We start from the raw sequence: 22478 nt of genomic DNA on the forward strand, positions 1-22478 counted from the left end.
TGTGGGATACTTCAGTTTGTTTGAAGATGCGGATGAAGAGACAAGCAACATTAAAAACTCCGCATACAGTAGGCTTACTGATTCTTTTTTTGCTACAACACGGTTTATATTACCATTTGGGCATTACTGTCTCAAATGAAAATACTTTAAAAAAAAAAAAAACTGTTCTGCAAGGTAATATTATATTTCACATGTAATGCCCTTTCTTTTTCTTTTCTTGATGATTTTTTTCTATAAATCTCACAGAAGACATTCTGCTTCTCCCAAAGTAGTTAAAACCTATCAAGATTCCCTTTAAGTTATTTATCCAGCACGCTCCCATCTTAACAACTTGCTCTGTCTGAAAGGTTCTGTGAGATCCAAGGGAGTGATCTATAAATTTCCCACAGCAGGAAATTCAGAAACTCTAATTTAAAAGCTGGGGAAAGCATGACTTTTGTTCTATCCAATTTCTATGTAATAAAACAGAAACGTATTACATAAAACAGAAGTTGGAGATCCTTCAAAAAGGTTCTAGAGAAATAAGTGGTGGATCTAGATTTACACTTCAGAGCTGACTCCTACCAATAAAAATATTCTCACCTGCAACCTTTGCATATCTATTGACTATGATGGCTTCTCAAACCAGGGCTGTGAAAGAAACATGTACGTACAGATGACAGTGGAGCTTTGAGAGGTTAGCACCATGACTTAAACTGCAGATTTACCAGTGAAAACAGATACAAAGCAATGCCTGCAGGCTTTTTGGCCCCATTAAATCAGGCTCTTTTCTCCTATGCTGGGTTTTCTCCAATGGGGTTGTTCAGCCTGGAGAGGAAAAGACTCCGGGGAGACCTTATAGCGGCCTTCCAGTACGTGAATGGTGCCTACAAGGAAGCTGGGGAGGGGCTGTTTGCAAGGGCATGTAGCAATAGGAAAAGGGACAATGGTTTTAAAGTAGAGCAGGGTAGGTTTAGATTAGACATTAGGAAGAAGTTCTTTACAATGAGGGTGGTGAGACACTGGCACAGGTTGCCCAGAGAGGTGGTGGAGGCCCCATCCCTGGAGCCATTCAAGGCCAGGCTTGATGAGGCTCTGAGCAACCTGATCTAGTTGAAGATGTCCCTGCTTACTGCAGGGGGGTTGGACTAGGTGACCTTTAAAGGTCCCCTCCAAACCAACACATTCTATGATACTGTTAGAATACATGTTCTAACGACTTTAAAGCCTTTTTTTTTCCCCCTCAGCGACAAATCACTTTTCAACTGTTATTTTATTTTCCATAAATGTGGCAGCAACCTCTAAAACTACATTTACAGGTCCCTATTTTGGAAGGTTACCTGGAAGTTCACCACGTTCATCCTATGAAAAAACTTGACACAGTCTCCCTCTGCTCTTCCCACCAGCACTCCAAAGCTTAGTATCTTCCCACTATGTTCAAACTTCTCCTAGTACAAATCTATTATAGAGCACATAATTGCACCCATAAGATAGTCCTGTAGAATCTGTTCATCTCCTTTGATCATAGTAGTGCATTATTTGTAGGGATGAGAAATGTCGTGGAGATTTTCCTGAACGACTGTGTGGCATTAGTGGCATGAATATATTACTTTGTTCACACTATGAGTTTTTACTCTGAATTTAATTGTTAGCATGTACTGCATATTACGCATTGCACAAGTCATAGACGGGAAAGAGCTGGATAGTATTGATTTCAACTCACTTAATCTTTTAAATTCTTTCCAGGCATGAAGAAAAAGCAAACAATTAAGTCCATGGAAAACACACCCTTAACTTTCTTATTATGTGCAGTTGTAGAACCAAGTGGCATTTCTAAGCAACATTTTATGCATTTCAGGGTAACAAGAGGAAACATTTATCTCAACACATCTAGTTTGTTGCAGCATTGTCCCTTTGAGGTTGTCTTCTTTCCTTCTCTGGAGATTTGCTTCCATGTAATTGCTTATATGCATTTCCAAAAAGAAGCCAAAAGTATAAGGTCCAACTGTGCTATAACAGGCCAAACCTTTATTATTAGTATGCAAGGAAGTGCAAAAGCTCAGGGAAAGCTCTACTACTATCAACTCAGCGAATATGCTGATTTCTGACCACTTTTGCAGAAGACGATTCACAAAAAGTGGCATTTCCCTACAAAACTAGATCATCTGTTTAACAGCAAAAAGACTTCCATGTAGGTCACTAAACATCCACAGATGACAAATTATAACAATATAACATGTAGCAACATTTCTTACAAAAGAGTAATAGGTATCATTAACTTTCACTCTACGTATTCCCCAATATACTGTCGAGTACAAGCCCTCATCAACCTAACTGGATTGACAATTAGAGCTACGAAGAACAAAGTAAACAAAATAAACATTTTACTCCATTACACCGAGATTTTTCTTACAGGTGTAGAAATAAGCTGACAGGAAATCTAATCTTTTGCTTTGCAAAAATTGTACGCATGTGTCTTTATTAATTTTTTTAATTTTTAACAAGATAGTGTAACTTCTAAAACTGCTTGTCCTTCAATTTCCAGTAATCACAACCATGATCTGTTTAGGTTTATCAGTAACAGCTAATCATTTGCACACAAATTCAAGTCTTTCCTTTTAAACATATGCATTTATTATAAATTTAAACTCATCTCTACTCTTTGAAATAACGAGCTGTCTTCAAGTCACTTAAATAAAAAATTTGTCAAAACCAACAGAAGTCTAATTCAAAAGCATCAGATATAATCTCTTTCCAGACTTCAAGAAGATACTGTCCTCATCTTTCAAAAGTGAAAAGGATTAGATCAAGAGAGAACACATGCCCAGGATCAGACAAGATTAGTTTTAAAAATTCTGGATTGTTCTTACAAGTAATAAAATTCTGGCATACCTCAAGTTCCCTAGAAATTCAATTTACTGTATAATTAGAGAAAGGACAATCATACCTCCAGTGAAGCTTGCAACAGACTGTTCCACACACTACATGAAAGAATGAAATACAGACTTAATGAAATATTCCTCAAAGTAGAAACGATAGAGTGTCTATCAATAACCATGTCAACATGATTTCATGCATTTGACTCCTTAACATAACAGTAAACACTGCTGGAACATTTCGAATAGAAGACTAAAACTAAAGCAAATAATTAGTGAGGTTCATCTATAGGCTCCAGGTGAAAAAAAAACCCCACAACTTTAGACAAAGTCCTTTTTCTCTGTATTCTTTTTTTCCATGGTATAGTAAGGATACTGCAGACTACCTGGTTCAATCCCATAAACAAACAAACAAAAAGTTAAAATAACAGAAGATACCTTCAAAAAATATCATCTAATATGGAAAAAAGGGTAGCTTTATATTTTAATATCTAACCATGTTCTATAACCGACCACTTACTTCAATTCGAGAAAATCTTGTTGCCTAGACAACTGATCAGAGGATACTGAAAATACTTCATATCACACTATAGATTTTAAATAGCAGAGGCAAAATTCAAAGGTAGTGATCTCGTATTAGGCCAGCCGATACAGAGCCAAAACCAGACAAAATTTTGCAATTCGTATTCTGTCACAAATTCATACAAAAAGCAGAACAATCCAGCCTAAATACTGGATTATAGCTCTTTGTGTAATCTAATTACTTAAATCAATTGGACCACTAGAGAGAGGGTGGTAGTTAGCTTCTGCCAGTGGAGAGGAGGAGGAGCTGTTAGTGCTTGTGTTAAAGAAGGGAGACAGCATAAAAATTGCTGTGACCAATAAAACCAGTATTTCTGTCCAGTTCACCATTTTAAGTTTCTTTAGTTATTAATTCATGTTCTGAAATTGTTTTTCAAAGTATTTTCTATGACCTCTCCCCACAAGTTTTTCCTGACTTACAGCCTCAGAAAGAGAGAGAGGATAGCACTATTATTTTAAACATGGCCAATAAAGCACAAGGCACTTTCCAAGAACAGAAAAATTCTCCAGACATGGCATGCTGTTTTACAATAAGGACACAGTTCAAGCCAGTCAGATTAGAAAACTCTTTCACCAAAAGCAGAAGACACTCTCCAGCTAGCCATATCACCTTGGCCAAGAGGCAAAGCACCTTGGTCAACAGAAAGTAGAGCTCAAGAATACGTTCAATACATTTCTACATACAAGAATACAGAAGACCAGACATCACCATTTGGTTGAATCCTGTCTTTTGTTGATGCTTAAATAATGAGATCTTGCCACTAGTCTTCTTTTAACTACTTTTAAACTCCATCTTCAAATTCCTACAAGATCTGGAAAGAGATTCCTCAATTCATCCTAACTGAACCCGTGACGTGTGTTGGGAAGGCAGCCAAAGCGAGGAGGCACAGACAATCAGAAAAAAAAAAATTTTTTCTTTCATGTATTGTTTAGCCAAGGAATGACTCAATTATGATAATGATTCTCAGATTTAGCACACCTTAATAAAGGCCTGATGAACTACTTATGTGTATTTTACTGACAAGTAACTAGTTGCACAAAGCTTACTTAAATTAAACTTTTAAATAACTTCATTAATCTCAACATTATTTCTAGAGAAATTAAATCAAAAGGTAAGTCTGACTCTTTATAGAAAAGGTTTGCAGCAAGAAAAAAAAACTAAGGTTTTTCTAGAGAAATTACTTAAGAGTTTGTGACCAAGATAATTAGTAACAACTTGGTAGTGAAAGAAAGCAGCCTTTTAAGAGCATAATCATGCCCCTATCTTAACAGCTTTTGCTATCACAGCATTAGAAATGTTCTCTCTGATAAAAAAAAAAGATAATCCAGAAAACTAGAAACCTGTGCAATGCATCATCTTATTTATTCTCCTGATTTAATGCAAGGTACTTGCACTCATACAAATAGCACAATGTGGGCAAACATCATCTTGTCATATCAGTGAATCTAAACTAAATACATCTCTAAACTACATCTTTGACCCATTTGAATGAAAAATCAATTCCATAAAATGAAGAATTACATCCAAGGATTAATTGTCCTTGAAAAATTAATAATTGTCCTTGGACATTATATAATCAGGCCTTTAAAAATAAATAGATTCAGACGCTGAGGAAAAGTGCCTTGTAAATCCTGGGTAACTGAAGAGTTTCTATGCTCCTCAACTAGAGCAAGAGAGGCCTGGGGGAGAAACGGGAGCGTTTCAGTATAATAGAAATTTTGAAACAATCTTCACAAAGCATCAAGATCAGCTTAACAAAGATTTTCTTTCTAAATTGTCTATATAATTTTTTGCATACTATAGCACAAACTCCTCTAAAAGGTACAAACTCTAAAAGATACAAACACAACACCAGAAAACTGAAACAAAAAAAAGGAAATAAAAGCCAAAATACATTAACACGTGTTCAGACTGAATACATTTTAACTAGGAAGAAAAAGATTGAAACTGAGGCCCAGTCAAACGTTGCAATATCTAAAAGTTTTAGCACAAAATTTTCAGCTGACTTTAGCTGCTACACTGTCATCGTTTTGGCTGGCAGAGAGCTAACTTTTGCACTACCATCTAGTATAATGCTGTGTTTTGTATTTAGGATGAGAATAAGGTGGACAATGCACTAATGTTTTTGGTTGTTGCTACGCAGTCAAGGCCTTTTCTTCTCCTCATACCTGCCAGCGAGTAGGGCGGAAGCGTGCTAAATCTGGTAGGAAACACTGCTGGGACAGATGATCCAAACTGATCAAAGGAATATTCCATACCATATGACATCATGGTCATCAATAAAAAGCTGCAGAAAGAAGAAGGAAGGGGCGACATTCGAAGTTACGGCGCTTTTTTTCCCAAGTAACTGTTAAGTGTGGTGGAGCCCTGCTTTCCTGGAGATGTCTGAACACCTGTCTGATGATGGGAAGTAACGAATTAATTCCTTGTTTTGCATTGCTTGCATGCACAGCTTTTGCTTTACTTATTAAACCATCTTTATCTCAACCCATGAGTTTTCTCACTTTTACTCTTCTGATTCTCTCCCCCATGGCAACTGGCAGGAGTGAGCGAGCGACTGCATGGTCCTGGTTGCCAGTTAGGGTTAAACCACGACATATACTTCTCAGCAACAATTCTGAAGAATCCTCTGCCAGAGTTGAATTATAATCAGAGTTTTTTGCCTTGGGGCTATCTTAACAACAAAAACTCAACGAGAAGAAGACAAAACTACTGCAGCTGGGAAAGTAGCTGTACAAGTTTTTGTGGCAAAACAGGGGGAATGAGGCAGCCAGGAGGTCTGGCGTCACAGGACTCGGTAAGAAGGCACACTTGACCCTTTCTGGTAGCACTGCCAGCTCATGTTTGGATATTTTTAAAATAAGCTTTGTGATACCCAATATTTTGAAAGAGTTCTTGCTGCTTCAGTACGGGACTGAACCACCATTTAAGCAACCACCATTTAAAAACGGGGAGTTTTTTTTAGTTTTGCACTGGCAGCAATTCAAAGTTCTCCATATGAGAAGTCAGGCAAAGTTGATTATTTTTAAGATTATTCTTAACAGAACAGTTCATGTTTTCTGAGCAGTTTGATTTTCATTTCCACTAGAAATGTCCATGAATTCAAATCTGATCACTTTCTCGTTAAATAACAAGAGCTAACAAAAGCTAACTTGGCCATTAAGCTGAAATGTTTGGTCAGTCCATAATTTCTCACCCTCTAAGACTTTTGAAATCTTAACACAACAATGAATCAAAATAAATCTATGAAGTGTGGTGGGTGAAACCTGACTTTCTTCGTACTTTGATACATCTTCAACAGATTAAAAAAAGGGGGATGGGGCAGAAATGGAGAACCCCACTAACGCAACCTCTACAACACCTGCTGAAAATGCTACCACACATTCAACCACAAATATCTTTATTTTCATCCACCCATCACCTCTTTTTCAGATGTTTATAACCATATCGCTTTTTCAAGCTCCCTGTTAAGTAGGAAGAGCTACCTGGATTAGGAAACACAAAAAAATCCCATGTGCATTGGGATTCCAAACACACAACTCATTATGCCTTGATTTCTGGAATAGAAGTGTTGAAACTTCAAAATGAGCTTTCTTAACCTACATGGTAATTTTGAAATTTTGAAACAATGCTTGAAATAAAATGTCTTTTAGATATTTTAGTCATCGTTACCCAGTAATTTGGAAACTGAAAGGTAAAAGCATCAAAAATCAGGCTTGGGACAAGTACAAAAATTTGTCTTTACCTTCTTCTTAATGTGAGATAAATGAGTCAAAGATTTTTATAAGATATTTTGAGATATATACAACCAGTTTTGGAAGATCTGAATCTTTCTGTTTTTAAATGGCTTAAACAAATACAGGTCAAGACAGTTATATCTGCTTACATTACATCTGAATACACCTGTCTGCAGGGAGGGCAGGGCAGGGTTCTTACTAAAAGCAGAACTCATCTTCACACCTGTGCTTCTTGAGAGAGTATGTGTCATTAGCATACAAAGTTTGTCGAAAACTGCTTGTTAAGACAAGAATCTACCCCAGGGCATATTATCTAGAGTGAAAGTATACAGCTTAGTGCAGATGCCAAACAAACTCTTAACATAAAAAACATCTTGAAAACAAGAACGCAAAAAGAATGAAACCAAATTTTCTTAGCAGCAATGATTCTATGAAATTGGAGCAGAAGTTCGGATTTACAAATAAGGCCCATGTCTCAGGTCAGAGAGAAGCTAATTTAACAGCTCACAAAACAGCGTGCTCCAGGGAGTGACTGCTGCAGACATTTTACATTTGGCGGAGGGAGGGGGGGGGCAAACATTCAGTTTACCAGAGAAAGAAAAATAGTGATAGAGACTTGCAGCAAGAATACAAGGAGAAGTAAGGGGAAACAAGTTTTTTGCTTCAGAAGAGCGATGCCCCAACCTTTGAATCTACCCCTAGCTTAAAAACAACCCAAAAATGTATCAATGAGGTAGTATTAATTTGCATCTATGTCTCTCTATAATGATGATTTAACAAATAAATGAGAGGAAAAACTGAACAGTAAAATCAGAGCAATAGTTCTCATCATAATTTTCTTGAAGTTTCACATTTCTCTTTCAGATCTAAAAGGAGTTTGTGTGCTCAAAAGATTGTCTGCTTTCCCTCCAATTACATCAGATACTACTCTTCCAACAGAGCCTCATCTTGCTTATATTCCCAGATCATCACAACTGCAGCAGCCCTACTATCATGAACCTGATTTTTTTCTGAGCCATCCAGATTATATGACAAATCAGTATAGATGCTTACAAAAAATATTTAGCAAATATGAAGTAATATAAGTGCACATGACAGTGTGTATGAACAGCAACACTCCACTTCTAAAACTTTTTCTTTCCTCTGTCTCCTGGCATGCCAACCGCTGGCATTAAAGCCCTAGAACATTAAACATGCTTCAGGCTCAGCCATCATGACAGATGTGATGTTCAAGCAAGTTCTCCAAGTAACCCGCCTGTGAACTTCAGATCACCATTTCAAAACAACTTGCTATGCTAAGATCATGCAAGAATGGTATCAAAAAGCACACAAAAGTCCTAATGGCTATAAAGTATTTTGGGCTCACGCTTCATAGAGCAATGGATAGATACACAGACAAATCATTATACATTTGCAAAACCTCACTAAACACTCTGCTGGTTTTCAGAGCAGCCGTAAAGAGGGCTAGACATTGGACATGAGTTAAAAAGTACACAGAGCTTTCCTTACATTGAGCAAGATCACCCTATTTCACTTAATAGGAACAGCTGAGATTCTAGTGCATGTATAACCTGGTTTGAGATACCTGCAGATTAAGCAGTAAAACTTTAAGCATTAGATGTCCTTACGTGATGCTACTAAGGTCTGACTGCATTTTTCAAGCTATTACTGAGGAAGTTTATACTTAACTACATTAGTGCTGGAAACATACTAGCCAGCAGAACACAGTACACCCAGCACACAAAGACACAATGAGTGCATGCAGTTCACATTTCCCTATGTTCATTACATAAATTAGGGATCAAGAGAAACCGTAATCCCGAGATGACACTGTCAGAGTCTTCTCACCACTTTTTGTACTCTACTTCATTGTAAATGTTAACAGTTTTAACATAAGTTACTGCTAGAAAATTTACTTCCTAATTAATGAAGTCTTAAACTATGGAACCAATTACAAGAGGAATTATAATCTTGCCTACTAAGACAACAAGTTACCACTTGAAACATCATTTATGAAGACTTGATAAAACATACTAATGTTAATAACAAATACTTTGAAAGCAATGTGCCCAGAGTGCCCGATATACCTGTGAAGATCACATCCTGTTATCAAGGTTCACTGGCTTACATATCTTCAAAACTCTGCAGTTAAGTCCAACTGAAAAATATAACAGAAATTCAGAAATTACGTTTAAGGATCTGCAGGTAAGGCATCAGAGAGAGAATGAATTCCCCTTATTGATATGAATTCTCCACAGAAAAAATTATTCCGCTTCAAAAGAAAAACTGAATACTTTTTACTGAATAGAAAGTCAGCTTTGTGTGGAAAACAATCTTAACTTGGCAAATTTAACTTGGTTTGGAAACCAAATTCATTTTTCAGCTTTACTTTTTAATCTTTTCATAAAGAATTTTTTAAAAGACAAAAATCCATCAAAACAGACGAAACAAAGCAGATGCATATTGTATTGAAAAAAATGCATTACTTCATCTTCTGAAAAGCAAGCCCTTTTAGTATCCTTAATAAATCTGCATACACATCCACCTGGGCACACAAATAAAGGTAACATAGAAATTAAATTAACATTTCACAGTGTCACACTCACTGCTACCTGGGTCACCCAGGGTGAAATTCCCGAGCACCACGATAGCTTCCTGCCTTAGTTTGCCCTCCTCTTTCGTGGTAGCCACATCCAGCCAGACAAGTTTTCAGTTAAAACTCAGACAAAAGTCTACATACAACTTTTTAATCGTGTTGGTTTAATTTTTTCCGACAGAACTTTTCTGATCAGCTCCAGTTTGGAAGTCAACCTATACTTAGGTTCAAGAAAACGTGTGCTCCTAAGTGTCAAAGGCACATTTTGACATATTTTTCTCTTTACACATCAGTCTCCAGTACTTAAATTGGAACAAACATCCTTCCTTCTTCTGTCTGTCAACTAAGATTTTAATTTCCTGAGTGCATTTGACTTATGTGCATTTCCAAGCCTCCCTGCAGAGAGCTTTGAATTCAGCTGGGGCCTCTGGGTTCTGCTGGGGCTTGGTGTTGGGTGGCAGGCACAAAAAAGCACAGCGGAGGACAAAGCAGAAGTGATTCATGCTGAATTACAACTCTTAAGATCTCCTCATTAAAAAATTCTACAGTGGCTGTGCTTACCATGGACGGCATTCCCTAAAGTACTTGCATAGCATCCGCCACCCAAAAATCATTAACTGCCTAAGAGTGAGCAAAGGTGCATGCAACATGTGAGGCTGGTTGTTCTCCCTATGTTCTGTTGTTAAAGGGATACGAAAAGGATAAAAACACCAAGACAGATCAGCAATTAATTCACCACACAAAAGCACAAGACAGCAAAGAATGTTTACATTTCATCACTGACAGAGCAGATGAACACAGCTACCACACAGCAACACTGCAAGCTCTGAAATGATTTACATGTGAAAGCATGTCATAAACCCTCTCAGAGATTTCCTGCCAACACAAATTGTACTGGCTTAACTACAGCGGTATTGTCAGAACTCTGTAGTCCAGTTCACATTATAAATGTGGTTACAGGAACACAAAGATGCTCGTACAAACTGACATGAAGCCACACAAAGATAAGGGAATGTTACAGCAACGTAAACGCATCCAGCCTAGCAAGACTATGCTGCTTTAACAGAAAAATCACAACCCTAACTTGGAGCCGTCATATTTTCACACAAGCAACCTGCCTTTCAGATAACAGATATGCTTGGACAGCAAACACAAGGCAAAGGTCCAGAAAAACAAGAAGCAAGAGGATTCTGAAGTAGGAGCAGCATCTCACAGAACATGAAAAAGAATGGAGGCACAGAGCATGGCCATTATGCAAAACTCACCTCTTTACTGACCAAATATTATTGTATTAAAGCTACAGAGTAACACAGAGTTGTCGTTTTCAGCTTACCATCTGCCAAAAAATACAGAAAAAAAAAAATGAAAAACTTATGCACAGACCAGATCCTTACTGAAAAAAGGAACACATGAAACTTGTCCTTTAGAGTGGCAAATACCTTGATTATAAATTGGAAGAAACAAAACTGAGAAACCAAGATATAGTGTATGTGTGGCGTCAAAGAAAAGTGCTTGTGCTTAATATACTGGCAGCACTATCCCCTAGCACTTCAGTAAACACAATCAAAGCAGCACATCTGGAATTCGTAGCCAACTGAGTTACCAGTTTATGAAGAGCTGCTTAAGAGACAGTACCATCTGGGCCAATTACAAATCACATATCTTAGTCATGATGGAAAATGATTCCAAGTCAATATGTTAAAATTCAACATAGTCTTCCCTTTGCTTGCTTTCCTTTTAGTTATCATCCTCTTTGCCTCGTCACCCATATATTTGCACTTTTCATCCTGCTTAGCTCTTGCCTAAACAACCAGAAATGGTAGAAATTATTTCGGGTCAGCCTAAACATACAATAATACGGGGGTAATTTCCTATCTACTTAATTGAAGGGATTTGAATGCAAATGTTTATAAGGGAAGAAGTTAACATGATTTCCTGAAATTTTCAGCATATTAACAAAAAAAAATAATCGGTTTTTGGCTCGTTCACTCCTTCCCAAGTTATATATAAGGGACTCATTTGGGAATAAACAGACCAGAACACACCAAAAAGTTTTTACTTCTTTAGTATATTCAGATCACATGGATGAAATAAAAAGAAAACATACTGTAATGCCAAAAACATACCCTTACAATAAAGCCTATGCAATAAACCAGAATAAAATAGAACTATAAGGACATGAATATTATTACACTCCTGGTGCCCAATTTGCCAACATTTTGTGTCAGCACAACTGATGTAAAATTTATGCCTTTTTGTTTGTTTTTCCTCTAGCAAATTCTGCTTAGGCAAAACTAAATCATATGCGAGACTTCCTTTGCACTCCCAGTAGGACTGTAACATGCAGTTTGTCCAATAAAAAAGCAATCTTTATTTAAGAAAAAACTAATGTTTATAGCCACCAGGTGACCTGTAAAGGAATTTGTTCTGGATCAAATCCTACATTCGGGGTTGCTCATTGGTTGTAAATAACTTTCTGAATATTCAGCAGTAAGAATTTCAGTGGGCTACATAAAGCTACTTTTTACCTTAACATCCTAAGGGTGAGTTATCCTGCCTGCAGAGAATGCTGGGATCTTGTCTTCGTTCCTTTGAGGAACACTGCAAAAGAACAACTGACCCACCGAAGCCAGCCCTTTAGCCCCACCTTGTTGCCGCCCTTGGGGGTGCTCCTTTTTCACCCCTAGCAGAAGACACGCGTAGCAGATGACACACATAGTAGATATGTTCAGTACGTGTTCAAACAGGTACCAAAGTAGCATCACAATAAGTAACTCTGAGCCTTCCTGTTGTAAAATTGCCTCAGAAAAGTGCTTCATTCCAGTGCTTCAGTTTAAATTTGCAAGAACTCACCTGGCACACGTAAAACCAGCAGTGCTCAGTGGCAGCTGCTACCACCTACCTTCAGTGACTGACTTTGTACAACAATTGCTTCGTTCATTACTCCCCAGGAAAAAAAAAAACAAAAACCTGACAAAAATATTAACACTGCTGTTTTGTAGTAACTTGTACGGTAACAAATAAATTCTATTTTTATTATACTGAGTAAGGTTTGTATTGTGTAAATCTATGAGCAAATAGGCAAAGGCATTTCAAGGAGGACTAATGCTAAGAAGATAAAAAAAAATATTCAAAATAACCTCGTGAAGTCTTAGGACACATTGATCATTCACTGGGGAACAGAACAAAAGAAAAATAAAATCTCCAAACAGACTGATGGAAACATTTCTGGAAGCAAACGTATATATATGAAGATACTTTTTACAGCACCAAATATTTTCATCATTTAGTTTTGCATTTTGAAATGAATATTCTAGTTGGATGTTGACATAAAGCTGAACTAAATGAAGCATGAAATTACAGGCAGGTATTTGTATGCTATTTGCTACTGAAGTGCATCTGCATTTTTTCACCAGGAGTTCTCAAACTACTGTATAAATACCAAAGCTCTGTGTCGCAGATGGGGAGGCCAAGATGCTGAATGGTGAGGTCTGCTGTATAGGAATAACAAGCAGCTTAGTAATAGAAGTTTCACACCTAGTGGGGCTTAATTCGAACAGGACTACCTCACCTTTCACGTGAGCCATGCCCACATGGCACGACTGTGCAAATAACTTCACAAAGAGCAGGGGAGGAAGAGCCAGCCAAGCACCAGCTCTTGCATGTTTTCATTTCTCTGACAAATACTCTCTCTAGCTGTATGTTGTCATACAAAGAGCATTAAACTCCCTTCGTCATAATAAGTGATAGACTAGTGAAATCTTCATGCAGAGTTCAAGCTAATCAAAAGGAGGTGGGTTTGGTTTGGGGTTTTTTTGTTTGTTTTTTCTTTTTCCTTTGTTTTGTTTAAAGGCGTAAAGCAGGTGATCATTTTCTCCATTCTGTTCAGTGTCTGATGTTCTTCACTCATTTTTGTGGCAAGGGCATCAAAACAACTTCACCATGGAAGGAAAATAAAAAAGGATTTAAGAAGTCAGCTTCTCGGAGACCACACTGCAACAGTATCCCAAGCCCCAAATCTGGCAGACAGCTGAGGAAGATGGAGAGAGTCACATTCAAAGTCCTTGCCCGGGGACTATTTTCACTGATTAATCATTCACTATAAATACAGAAATAGCCCCTGGTACACAGAGCAGAATAAGACATTGATTGTAACTTTGTGAATGTTTCATTTTTAACACAGAAACAATTTTACACTTTCAGGCTTTTTTATGCTTTTTGAGGTCTGTAAAGGTATATGCATGTAAAAGTAAAGTAAGTAAACAAGTAATCCTCTACGCCATAAGGCAGGGAAAAAAGCTACTTCTAGAAGCTTGCCAGCATTAATCAGTACTTTCAGAGCTGCACCTTTGCAGTGTATTTTATAGTAAACTTAAAAGATGAAGCATCCAATGACATCGCATACTGAAGGTGATACCTTGTTTGCTGTTATAAATAATAATTGTTAATTTGCGGAATAACTCACGATGATAGAAGAAACTAAAAAACATTTGGAGAGATGGAACTGCAGTCTCTGCATAGTGAGTAAAAAGACTTTGGGATGAGTTAAAAAAGAGCTACTTCCATCAGCTTTCATTCATAGAGCTTAGAAAAATTTACCAGCTGCTGTGTAGTGCCAACAGGAGCCAAGAACAAAAAAAACCCAAACCAAACCAAAAAAACAAACACCAAAAAAACCCATAACGTATCTTTGCATCAGAAGGAACTATAAAAACTCAAAGTCTGTGAGGGAGTAGATTTTCAAGGAATAGAGCTTTTACATAATGAAATCTAATGAATATCAAATAATTTTTTGACCAAAAAAAGGAAATAATGAAAAAAAAATCAGTAATGTCTGCCATTGTCACTTTTATGGAAAAAGCTAATCCCAAAACCATGAGCTTAGAGCAGTAATGTCTCTTTACTAGTAATAGTATTGGTGCTTCGGATTACGAAGAAAAAAAAAAAAGAAGTTTGGACTGCCACAGCATTTCTTTTTTAACCTAAATTTACACCAACTAAAAAATGAATCTCCAATGTCAATGAAAATCTTCAATCCATTCTATTTGCATCTACATATATTCCAATTCTTGCACAATTCCCTCATTTTTTATATGAAGCTCCTCCAACAGCAATTTCACATATTAATTCTAGCTGATGCCATCACCTTTGGCAGAGAACAAGCAAAAAGCCAGAATAAGCAAAGGTCTGACGTCACACAGAATCTGGTGAGACGCATTTTTTTCAGTCTGCTCCGCTTCGCAAGTAGAGGCGATATTTTAATTAAATGCTGAGACAGCCTCTAGACCTGAAAGCTTCAGACACAGCCTCCATCAGAACAGTTACACAAAAATCTGAAACTGTCAAGGGCCAGACTTTTCAGACTGTGTGAAGCGCTGGAACCAGAGGCACTATGGAGTAGCATTAGGCAGGGCTATCATGAGAGAAATCTGTCCAAAATCTTCAAGGATAGTTTGTAGTTTCAGATACCTCCCAATTTGGGACGTCTGACTAAAGACACACCCTACAGCTTCACGAAATATTAGGGTCTTGTATGAAAAAACACTGAAAATCTTCCCTGAGTATGCTGTTACATCATCCTGAATTTGTATAACCAGGATTTTTTGGATCAGGAGAATGAGTGGCAATTAAAGCTTTAGGATCCATGAATCTGGCCCTCCACCTCTGCATCCTTTCAGCTGCTCTTGTGTGTACTGTTGGTTACGGAATACTATATTTAACCCTTCCTCATAAATACCCTATGTTAAAGCTGCGACAAGATCAACCAGAAAAAAATTAATTACTTTTTTTTTAACTCAGAAAGCAATCAATTCTCTCTAGAGACTCAGAATGTTAATTTCTCAAAAAAAGGTGATGCATTAAAAATTAGGCTAACAGTGTTACTTATTTTTTTTTAAAGCAGCAGGAACAAGCAAATTAAGAAATATGGATTTGTTTACACTTTTTAAGGCAGATATACAACAGAGGAGGGAGAACTGCAGCGATATTTACTTAAAGCATGAGATAAAAGATGCATTTTATATACAAATAGCAGCTAGGCAATAAGATATATTCTTTGTTAAACAAAAACAAAACAACAAATCTATGGGCAGGTATTATAGCTGTGGGGCACAGTGGTCAATTTATGAATTCCTGAGAACACATTGAGGAGATTAAGCATCTTCAAAGAAAGCCAGGCATTGTTTTCTCAGCTAGTCTTTTCACAGAAGGTCTTTCAGTACAAGGCTACTCATGAAATGCATGCTTTGTCTGGGAATTGGACTCGATGATCCTTCTGGGTTCCTTCCAGCCTGAGAAATTCTATCATTCTATGATTTATACAATTACTGTCTTTTTTCCGTATTAGCTTCGGCAAGCTACCTACCGATTACTCTTAGCCTATATTCAGACCATGGCAAGCCCATAACCATGAAAAAGAAGAAAATGTCAAGTTTTGCCTCCCAAGAAAGTTCTTAAATCAAAACAACCCTGAGCAGACTCAGGTCTCCAGGGTGCAATGAAAGAAAAAATAGGTTCTTTAATTAAGCAAGACAATAGTTCATATGCTGCAATCATTTAATCATGAAGTATTAACACTTTCATCAGCCTGCCTTGTCTCTTATCATCACCTCTTCTCCTGGAATCATAGAATTGTTTGGGTTGGAAGGCACCTTCAAAGATCATCTAGTTCCAACACTCCTGTCAACAGCAGGGACATGTTTCTCTAGATCAGGTTGCTCAAAGGCCCCTCCAACCTGACTTTGAACACTTCCTGTGATGGGGCATCCACAGCTGGTCTGGGCAATTTGTTCCAGGGTCTCACCACCCTCAGAGTAAAAAGTTTCATTCTTATATCCAATCTAAATTGACTATCTTACAATTTAAACAGTTGCTCCTTGTCCTGACACTACAGGCCCTGCTAATAAGCCTTTCTTGGGCTTTCTTATAAGCCCCTTTTAGATATTGAATGGCCACAACAAGATCTCCCTAGAGCCTTCTCTTCTCCAGACTGAACAACTGCAACTGTCTCAGCCTTTCTTCATAGGAGAGGTGTTCCATCCCTCTGACCATTTTCATGTCCATCCTCTAGACTGCCTCTAACAGGTCTATGTCTTTCTTTTGCTGGGAGCCCCAGTGCTGGTTACAGTGCTCCAGATGGGGTCTCATGAGAGTGGAGAACCCTGTCCCTCGACTTGCTGCCCACGCTTCTTTTGATGCAGTCCAGGATGCAATTGGCTTTCTGCAAGCGCACAATTGCTGGCTTATGTCCAACTTCTCATTTACTAGTATCATGAAGTCCTTCTCTGCAGGGCTACTCTCAATCCATTCATTTCCCAGTCCGCATTGATACCAGGGATCACCCAAACCCAAGTGCAGGACCTTGCACTTGGCCTTGCTGAACTTCATGAGTTTTGCATGGGCCCACTCCTGAAGCCTGTGAGGGTCACTGTGGATGGCGACCCTTCCCTCGAGTGTATCAACAGCACCACTCAGCTTGGTGTCATCCACAAACTTTCTGAAAGTGTACTCAATCGCACTGTCTATGTCATTAATGAAGATATTGAATAATACCAGTCTGGACACGGACCCCTGAGGGACACCACTTGTTCCTGATCTACATTTGGACATTTCATTGGGCCACTGACTGCAACTCTTTCGATGCAGCCATCCAGCCAATCCCTTATCCTTCTAGATGCCCATCCATCAAATTCATATCTCTCCAATTTAGAGACAAGGAAGTTGTGTGGGACCATGTCAAAAGCCTTATAGAAGTTAAGGTAGATGACATCGGTTGCTTTATCCTTATCCACCAATGCAGTTGCTCCATCATAGAAGGACATCAGATTGGTCAGGCATCCATACACCTTGACCTAGCTTCCAGGAGGATCTGTTCCATATTTCCTTAAGGACATTTTTTTCTTGCATTCAGTACACATTTCAAGGCCAGGAGCCCCTGTTCTACCACTTGGACCCTTTAGTATCATCACACCATGCGTAACTTATCTCATCAGCAAGGATAATGGCCACTGTTGCCTCTCTTTCCCACCTGATCATTTTGATAGCATGCATTGAAACTCACCAATTGCCATTATGGGCAAAACAGATGCAACTTTGGGGAAATTAATTTAATTTATTGCCAATTAATAACAGAGTAGAATAGCAAGAAATAACAAAACTAAAACCACCTTCCCCCCTCCCTCTCATTTCTTCCCAGGCTCAGTTTCACTCCTGACCCTTCCACCTCCTCCCCTCAAAGAGCACAGGGGGATGGGTAATGTGCTTTGTCACTGCTGCTCTTTCCTCCTTACACTGTTCCCCTGCTCCAGTATGTGGTCCCTCCCACAGGATACAGTCCTTCATGCACTTCTCCAATGTAGGTCCTTCAAATGGGCTGCAGTTCTTTACAAACTGGGATACAGTCCTTCAGGAAATAACTGCACCAGTGTGGGTTCCCCATGGGGTCACAGGTGTCATGGATGGAAATATTTGACACGGTTATGATTTAGCAGTGATTCAAAATTTACTGGCGATTTGAGGTAGATCAAGAGGTTCAATTTTAGCACCACTTAATCATTAACTGATTTAAAGGTTTACAAAGTGATTTAACAAAATAACTGAACAGCAACTTAATTACAGATTCAAAGATTACAAGATTCACACTAACTTACTATAAGGTATCCCAAATCAATACATACACAAATCAATACATACACATATGAGCTAAAGCATTTACCTCAAATTACTACATGTTCAAATTAATACATATTCAACTAATACTGTTCTCATGCAAATCCTGAACTTTTCTTTTAAGTGAAGGTGGTGCAGCATTTGGCAGCCCTATGCCTCTGATAGCATTGCCCTTGCCTTACTGGTGTATATTTTGCAACAATTTAGAGGCTGGAGACATAAGCTGAAATAAAAGACCTGTATATTCATCTGCTGACACAGGCAGGTTTTTGATCTCTAGCTATAAGAGATTTGGTTAAAGTAGCACATCATTTGACAACACTGTTGCCCCCTTGAGACAGTCCAAAATTCCTATCTGCAAATGGCATATATCATGCAAATCAGCACCTGAGAAAGGAGAAGGGAAGCATCTGCTGGCTGACCTGCTCTAGCCAAAATATAGACGATTTCATTCTTAAGACAAAGCACCCATTGATGCAACTCAGCAAGCAATCCCCTATTTTGTTATGGAGAAAATGCAAGGCAGCCAACTGTCCCTACTAAATCAAACTATCCTGAACTGCTTTATGAAGCTGCAACCCTCAGTGGAGGCTGGGATCTACTAAATTAAAACATTAAAATATGAATTCAAGATTTTAACAGTAATCACCATTTTATAGATAGGATAACGATTTCCCCTGTAGCCAAATCTCCATATGTGAGACAACAAGCAAACATTTCCGTATTTTAAATGTTAACTATTCTGTAGGCATACCTCATTAAAGATGGTATCTTGTTAACGTGCCAAGTCTCAAATAGCTGCAGTATAAGAAAGAATATTGGGTCATATCCTCAGCTTCTGTAAATCATTGACTTCGCTTCAGTGGAAGTAACTCAATGTACATCAGCTACAGATCTAGCACATTGTTTATTGCTGAACTTGCATAGATAGAAGTGCTTTGAAAAACCATTGCATATAATGGCCCTGTCATTCATTTTAGGATTGTATTTTCATGATGACTGGTGAAAGGTGGCTTTTCCCTTGCATTTTCCTTGCTTTATTGGTAGCAATTTTGGCGACTTTACGTCTGCTTATAGGAAGTTGTAGTTGAAATAGAAAACATCTTTAATTGACGTGGATATTTGTTGTGCTGAGGACTTGATTGCTGACTCAGAAGTTGATTAAGAACACCCTTCCTAAATGACTGGCTTCATACCTCACAGATTTGAGATGATAGCAGAAAGTCTTTTTTGACTAATGTTTGCTTAAAAAAAAATTCAGAAAATAAATGCAGCACTGGAACACATTTCTTGCCATCACCTGTGCTATTTCTATTCCTCTCTAGTGCAGTAGTTGCAATACCCCTGAGTCCAGAGTAGCTGCAGTGGTTTTTAACAGAGAAGAAAGGCTGGCTCTATGAAGTAGGCCACCTGCAAGCTTTGAACACCATTTCTATCTCAAAGCATAGCAGATGCCTTCAGTCCTTCAAGCAGGTGCTAGTATACGCTAGGGAGGTACGGGGAATACCATCTTCACCAGGTCATGAATCCTGGTAGCATGACAAAAAAACAAAGACAAGTTTGATCCCTGTACCATACAGTTGCACCTTCCTTCTACCTCTATCATTTCAGTTCCAATACACAGTGAGACAGCATACCACACTTAGACGTCATGACTGCAGGCAAAAAAGCGAGAAGGCTGTTGTTATGAAGCTGATCCCACAGGAATCTCCCCGCCTGCAACAGCAGATTGTAACTAAGGTGATCAGGCTCTTCCACAAAACGGCCAGAACAAATACGTGCAAGGTGTTCACAAACACTAAAGAAACGTGCTTCCACATTTAGAGGTGCCTATACCTCAGAGACTTTAAATAAGCACCTGTGAGTGCACAATGTCAACTTTGAGGCCATTTCTCTTCCTATCTTGAGACAGAAAAGGTGTCCCCACCACTGATGGATTCACTCCTCATTCAGTGTACACACCATTCCTTTCCTCTAGAGAATTCCCTTGGCATTACTGCAAGCCTCTGCTCGCTAGTGACTGCTCTAAGATCACTTGGATCAGACATACCACCTAAGAACTTTATTTCTGCAAAGATGGTAGAGGCTTCCTTGATCAACTGGAGAAGCAGCAGCCTGGAGTGAGATCTGAAATCCGCAGCACAGGAATACAGGTCTAACTCACATAAACGGACTTGCATTTTCAGGAGGTCTTTAAAACATCTTCCTCTTACCCTGCTGTGCTGCTAAGAGGGTAGGAACAAAGGAATGAAATTCTTCATTCTGGAGCTGTTATTCACTACTTCTGTATTGCTGAGGTATGAGAGTGGTTCCCACCTGTGCTAATCCGGCGATAATATGTCCCTGAACTAATTTTGCAGGGCAAATGTCTACGCCTCCAGAGAAAATTAAGACAAAACGATTGAGAGGGTTTCCTTGTGAGTTTTCAGCACATAGATTTCCTGTTCTTTAATGACAAAAGCAATTATAAATTTGCCTTCAGAATGTGGCCTTACTTAAATATATGTGATTATAGAAAGAACTGTAAAATAATAAAAATGATGCATGATAAAACTTAATATTAAAAAATAAATAGGATCTATAACCATCTCATTTAAAAAACAAAACAAACCACAACCATGAACAGATCCTTCCAAATTGAATTAATGAAATAAATTATCAGGAAAGCACTATTTGTATGTTTATTTAGACACTTTCTTCCAATGAAATAGCTAAGTACTTTTCACAGCAGTTAGAACATCAACCAATTCACTCTCCCTGCTGAATTTTTAAAGACAGGTTTTGGAGGGCTTTTCAGTATTAAAAAAACAAACAAACAAACAAACCAAGAAACAAAGGCATACCACACAATTTGGAACAGGTTTCAGAATTCAATCTAATGCAAGTTTCCTAACCTGCGTATCCCTGGAGCATCCCCTGAAAATACCTGGAGGTAATTATCAATGTCCAAAAAAACCCCAAAAATGCCTTTCCAAGGCTCAGCTCAGAATCCCTCCCATGCTTTATTTTTTCATGTTGCACAAGTCCATCTGACAGAAGTAGGCATGCTGTCAGGCAGATGATATTTAAACAGACTGAGCATCTGAAAAATGCAATACTGTGGAGGAATCCTGGTTTAACACCTGCTCCTTTGCTGAGAATCTGCTGCAGGCAGATGGAAGCTCCCATCTGAGTTGAGGGAAACCCCATCTCTGTCACTACTACACTTAAATAGTACCCTTCCCCAGCAACTCTTCTCAGGCACAATTCTGCCAAAGCTCTTAAGAGAAAGAAAACTTGTTCTGTGTTTCTATATCACCTGCTTGCCGTTCTCCTACTACCTTCTCCCCCTTCCTAGATCACCTCTTGAGTATCTAACAAGGTGTCTGTCCTGTCTTTCTTCCTCTTTGTACAGGTGGCCTATATGACCTGTTTAGATCTGGAAAATCCTGTCCTCATGCAACAATGAGCAGTTTCAGTTGGAAGGGACGTACAATGACCACTAGTCCAAGTGCCTGACCAATTTAGGGGTTACCAAAAGTTAAAGCACATTATTAAGGGCATTGTCCAAATGCCTCTTAAACACTGACATGCTTGGGGCATCAACCACCTCTCCAGGAAGCCTGTTCCAGTGTTTGACCACCCTCTCGGTAAATAAATGCTTCCTAATGTCCTGGGTAAACCTCCCCTGGTGCAGCTCTGAACCATTCCCACGTGTCCTATCACTGGATACCAGGGACAAGAGATCAACACCTCCATCTCCACTTCCCCTCCTCAGGAAGCTGCAGAGAGCAATGAGGTCACTCCTCAGCCTCCTTTTCTCCAAACTAGACAAACCCAGAGTCCTTGGCTGCTCCTCACAGTACATGCCTTCCAGCTCTTTCACCAGCTTTGTTGCCCTCTTCTGGACACATCCAAGTACTTTCACAACCTTCTTAAATTGTGGGGCCCAGAACTGCACACAATACTCAAGAGGCTGCCCCAATGCTGAATATAGGGGGATACTCACCTCTTTTGCCCAGCTGGTTATTCTGTTTGATGAACCCCAGGATGCAGTTTTC

General features: G+C 38.6%; 1 long non-coding RNA gene across 1 annotated transcript in view; it reads right to left on the bottom strand.

Moving 5' to 3' along the window:
* Window positions 1-22478, bottom strand: part of LOC134516755 (uncharacterized) — a 162511-nt gene that overhangs the window by 113611 nt on the left and 26422 nt on the right. Inside the window, exon 2 of the long non-coding RNA XR_010071425.1 lies at window positions 9263-9333. This is a non-coding gene — a long non-coding RNA (uncharacterized LOC134516755). The remainder of the gene's footprint in view (window positions 1-9262; window positions 9334-22478) is intronic.

Source organism: Chroicocephalus ridibundus, chromosome 5, assembly GCF_963924245.1.
Source record: "Chroicocephalus ridibundus chromosome 5, bChrRid1.1, whole genome shotgun sequence".
NCBI classification, from domain to species: domain Eukaryota; kingdom Metazoa; phylum Chordata; class Aves; order Charadriiformes; family Laridae; genus Chroicocephalus; species Chroicocephalus ridibundus.